The following is a 6189-nucleotide window of genomic DNA, read 5'->3' on the forward strand; positions in this document are numbered from 1 at the left end:
ATATATATTTTTTATTTATATGTTATAGGTTAAAAAATAATTATCAATATATTAATATTATATTATATTATATTAAAATATAATATAATAACTATAAATATATATAATATGATATAATTTTTATGTTTTATATAATTATTAATAATCAGAAATAATTAGTTTTAACAAGATATATTAGATAAATAACGTCATAAACGGATCCGATCTTCGGATAAATGATATCATAAACTGATCGTTCTGTATTTTCTCATGGCCACTTCTCTACACCAGCTCCTCAAGGCCCATGTTAAAAACCAAATCGAGAACTTTGAACGCTTATAAGTCACAATCCAAAAGTACTATTATTTAAACATAAGCGAATTCAAGATTTTAAAAATTTAAGCAATTTGAATACCAGATTTAAAGCCTTTAAGACTTTGAATCTTTTATAAGAATTGATTATTAGTATAACTTGAAATTATTATAGCTAAAAAACAATAGGTTTCTTTTAAAACCATAAATGATTTGAGTTTTATTAGTGAATAAGAATATGCTATGATTAGGGAAATTATTTTTCGATTTTAAATTTAAATTATACACAATAATTGTTGGACACGTAATCCTAAATGGGTTAGTGTGGAAGCTGAATGGACAAAAGGAGTCCAAGAAACCTTGGGATGTGAATCCCAACGGCCACAACAATGTACTATAAATGTATATTTCCTGTTAATAAAATATGTACTCACATGATTTATCTTTCCTATTTTATGTTTCCCATCTATGTTTAACATGGTATCAGAGTAGGCGTATTCCTACCCTGCATAATTAATTTGAGCCATTGTTTTGTGGCCTTTGTAAATCTGAGCACTTCTCCTTATCAATTTTGTGCCTTTCTAAACTGCTTCACTGAAACTTCGGTTCTTTTCTGCATTGGATGCTCCTGTACCTGAAAATCTGGTTGTTCTCTCTCCTGAGCTACCCAACGGCACAACTGTGCAGTAGCTGTCATCTTCCATAACCGCTCCTGCATGAAATCATTTGCTGTCCAAGCCGTTTCCTCAAGCTACGCCTACTTTAACGCTCTGAAATCTGCGCCTATTCCCTGGCTCCAGTGGATTTTGGAAACGCTCTCTGCCTCTATCGTTCTGTCTCTGCGCTGTTCCTGACACTCAGAATCCTAAATCGTTCTGTATCCCTGCGCCACTGGGCTTTGTCCATTAACGCATCAGTATCTTAACACATCTGTATTAACGCATCTGTAGTTTTCTCATCCGAATAGACCGATCATTAGATGCTTTCACCTATGTCGGCCACGTGGGTATACCAAAGCCTTATGTTCCAGGAGATTGACCGCAGTTGGTATGAAAACGCATAGAATTTTCCCTATTATGTCCTCTGGTATGTTGCTGTTATTTGCAAATGCAATAGTTATGTACAAGGTACATCTATCGGGTATGTTTACCAGTCCGTTGGCTATGGTCCAGTAGACCAGTTGGAGTTTACCACAACTGGCCAGGCTCAATTCCCGGTGTGTAAGCTCTTGCACCTATTTCGCTTTGTAGACCATCTGGTGCAAGGTGCTTCGGTCGTTCATTGTGATATAGACCGAGGAAAGTCTCCGTGCCAAACTTCGTAGAAATTGCAAAGAGCATATCTTCGCTTTGTAGACCATCGGCATCGAAAGTAGGATCCGAACCTGCCCAGATCTTCGCTTTGTAAAATAAAGGGTCCGAACCTGCCCACTGTGGAGCACGAACCCATGACCACCTCGTGATAATGCCTGGTCTGACTGTATCTTCAACTATCCAGTCCAGATTCCTGAAATTCGGAGCCTTTCATGACAAGTTGTTGATGATCAGATCCTTATTAGTAACTTTTCAAAGACAAGTTCCATATTAGTAATGTTGTTGTGAAGTAGGGAACGCCATGTATCATGTTTTTGTTTGCAAATAACATCTGGCGCCATCCAGGAGCGTCGTCACCGCGCCCTCGCTCCACTCATCGCGCTTCACCCGCTCTGACGTCTTCGACAACGTCAACACATCCCCGTTTGCATTGTGATTGTTATTATTATTACTGCTTCCTCCCGGTCTCTGGAGCGGCTTCTCCAAAGAATCAAGCTTGCCCATCCTTCCCCAACTGCTCTGACCTGTACGCAGTCGGAACATAGACGGGTACCTTTGCTGGCTTGGCTTTGGATTTGTTACATACTCATCAGAAAGTGAAGTTAATGATGCCGTTGCTACCCTCGATGGAACTGAACTGGATGGGAGGCCCTTGAGCATGACTCGTATTATCTTCTGTTTGCTCTGCCGTTCGCACTTGCTTTTTCGTGGGAGTTGGACGCTTGTGAGGATTTAATGTCGATTCCCTCTGAGTCCTAGCCCTGTTCTTATTATGACTACTCTGCTTGGCAGCAACATAACAAAGTCCATGAATACGGCGTGTTCCCTGTTTTAAGAGCTTTAGTCCTGGTCGACATTGATACTGATCTCGAATGGATACGAATGAAGTTGAATATGAATGAAGAATAGAGGGCGCAGCAGTTTTCATCATCTTATTCTGCAAATCCAGACTCTTTGAACATTGTTGTCAATCCAAGTCAGACTATTCCAGCCCATTGCTTTGCTTGAAGATACAATATGAAATTGTATGGTACTTTAACTTGTCCGAGGAGGAAAATGTCCCTAGCGGTGACAATAATTGTAGTTGTTTGAACCTGTACTCCAAAAGACGTTGGTCATTGCGTTTCTGACTTACTTGGTAATGCAAAGAACACGTTTCCTCCTCCAGCTTTGTAATGGTAATTTCCATCAGCTCATTCCTCTGAATTCGATAGAGCTCAACACAGAAGAGCCAGTGATTTGGCGGCCCTCGGATTAAGAGAGATTGGAGCCTCCACACAAGATCGTCGAGAGCTTGAATTTGTAGGTTGGAATTTCTGATGGGCATCTAGGCAGAGCGTTTATACTCTTCATACACTTCAACAACGATATGGCTAACGATAGAACCGCAAAGAAAAAAAAACCTAAAAGCGAGTAGCTTTATTTGGCATCCATAGTAGAGCTGCAAATTAATGTGATTGTCTACTCGTTTCTTCCCATATTCATCCTTGCATTTTGCCAGAGATCATTGGGATTGCACAAATCTAGGTGTGAATTCCTCTGCCAACTTCAGAAAGGTCGGGTTGTTGGACGTGCATCTTCAACCATGGCTGTAGTAGGCATTATAAAGCAGAGGTAAGGAGGCCGTGTTTATCAGTCTTTCCTAAAGTGTATGCGCTGCGTATGAAGAGGTCGCTTATGGTATGACAGTGTATGGTGTGAAAACGGTTTTAAATGGATCCCTTCTCGATGAAGAAATGGAAGCGTGAGAGGTTTTGAATCCATATTTCAAAGCATTGTTCCTTTTTTAGGTTTTATATATTAAGAAATTTTCCTGTTCAAATCCCATGGTTGCTCCTCATTCTGGCATATGCGCTGGTCATTTTTCTTGTCGATTCATGCTCCTTATATGCCATTGATTACTTTATGTTATTTCAAATGTGTTGGAATATGATACTTATATAACCAAACACAACTGAAATCGAGAGCCATCACTATTTTTAAAGACAAGTGCAATCTTTTGAAGACAAGTGCAATCTATTGTAAAAACCAATTGTATTGACATATTGCAAGTGAGTGTTGATTTTTCTCTACAAGTTGTGATCAGTTTCAAGTGCAATTTTGACAATGAATAAAATAGCCAGAATTGGTGAAGTATTGGAGTTCTTAAAAACTCTGATACATTCCTCTGATCATGGTACAGTAAGAATAAGCAAAGATTCTCTTGTTGACATTAGAACCTGTTTGCATAATGTATAAGAGAATATTGAGTTTTTGCAGCTTGAAACAAAGCTACAGCAGGAAGAATTACAACAGTGGAGTCATCATTCTGAATTTGTTTCTGTTCAGAAGATTGAAACAGATTCCCATAAACAGCGAGACAATAATGTTACAGTTCATTCAAATAAAGCAGCAGTTGTACATGCAGATGCAGAAACTCAGTATGCACTTCCCAAGCCCATCATCAGACCTTGGGAACAGCTTGTCCACAACAAGCACAGAACTGGTCTTGGATATGACAAGGACTTGTCCTTTCATATTCCAGACTACGCCAAGCCCATTCAATTTCAGAGTGCTGGATTCATTCATGACAGTTCACCTGCTCCTCATGACAGTTCAGCTTCAGCTGTTCCAGATTCTGCCCCTCTTCCACAACAACAACAACAACAACAACAGATCGTGAAATGCCAACACTGTGACCGAGTTGGCCATTTGAAAGATCACTGTTTTGATCTTCATCCATGTAAGCACTGTCATAAAACCAGCCATTCTTCACACAGATGCTTCAGAAATAAATGTCCTGCAAAAACAAAGATTCATCTTGGATGGATTGCTTCTTGGCAATGGGCATCAACAGCCAAGAAGATATTCCAAACACATCTTAGAACTTGTTCCAGAGTATTGAATAGTCTTGCAGTTGAGTTTTCTCCATCATCTCACCTTGTATCTGACAGGGGGGGAAATGATGGTCATCTACAAGCTTCAAAGTCACATCAACCGAGCCTGAGCCACAACCTGTCACACCAGTTTCAGAATTGTAGCCAGAGACAAAGATGCCTGAACATGCCTTCAGTTGGCAATCTGGGACACTTCCTCTAGCAGAAGATTTTAGCTTCTTGCCAGTTTTGGAAGAATTCCAGGAACACAATTGAGAACACTTCCTCTAGTAGAAGACTCCAGCTTCTTGCCAGTTTTGGAAGAGTTCCAGGAATTGCATTAAGCATTCCAGAGTTGTTGGTCATCCTTAAACCATCAAAATTTCATTAAGCATTCCAGAGTTGTTGGTCATCCTTAAACCATCACAGGTTGAGACTTCCCTTTTCAAGTTGAAGTTTTACCTTTTATGCAGGGTGAGACCTCCCTTTTATGGTTGAAGGTTTCCCTCTTTAAAACAATAGGATCACTTCCTCTAGCAGAAAACTTCAGTTTCTTGCCAGTTTTGGAAGAGTTCCGGGAACTGCACTAAGCGTTCCAGTGTTGGTGGTCATCCTTAAACCACCGCCCTTTATACCAACATTTCATAGATCACATTCAACCTAGTGCTGCCATGCATTTTTTGCACATTTTGTATTACAGCTCTCTTCTTGGAATCTTACATAACCCTTCGGATTAAGGGGGGGGGGGGGGGGGGGGGGGGGGGGGGGGATGTTGGACACCTAATCCTAAATGGGTTAGTGTGGACGCTGAATGGACAAAAGGAGTCCAAGAGACCTTGGGATGTGAATCCCAACGGTCATAACAGTGTACTATAAATGTATATTTCCTGTTAATAAAATATGTACTCACATGATTTATCTTTCCTATTTTATGTTTCACATGTGTGTTTAACAATAATTTTTATTTTATATTATATATATATATATATATAAAGAGAGAGTGTTTGGTTATGAAATTTAACTAAATAATGGATATATATATATATATATATATATATATATATATATATATATATATATTAATTTGGTTTATGAGATTTTTCTTTTATACTAAGAGGTACTCTACAACCCATTATGGGGTCATGTTGTAGTGTTATAAATATAAATAATAGTTATTAATTAAATATCCATTTCATATGTTTTAATTAATATTCAAATTAAATCATATAAATATAAAATATATAGTATAATGTAAAATGTAAGGAAAAATATAAAATGTAATGTAAAATGTAAAATACAAAATATAAATTGTAAGGCGAAGAGTTACCAATTTTATACAAGAGATTGGTATGTCTATAATGTGAAATTAGCATATTATTGTTGAATTTAGGCTTCTGTGATCAATATGAAGCTTATTTACACAAGTTTTCGGCTAAAATCACATCATTCGTTTGTGGACGCATTTCGAACTAACAAGTGTGGTGGTTCATTGTCACTACAAGTTGAAGAACCACATTTTTTTTTAATCAAGTTATTTCTTTATATATTATTATTGATATAATAATCATTAATATTAATTTATTCCAATATATTATAATAATAACCATCTCCATTATAAGTATTATTATATTATACTTTACATATATTATTGATTACATGGAGTGACAATTCTCGATCGTATCAATGGAGGGTTAAGAGACTCGAAAAGAGAGAGAGACAAAGAGGGGGAG

Source organism: Pinus tabuliformis, chromosome Q (assembly GCF_031772625.1).
Source record: "Pinus tabuliformis cultivar Carrire ecotype Pingquan chromosome Q, CPIR1, whole genome shotgun sequence".
Classification (NCBI taxonomy): domain Eukaryota; kingdom Viridiplantae; phylum Streptophyta; class Pinopsida; order Pinales; family Pinaceae; genus Pinus; species Pinus tabuliformis.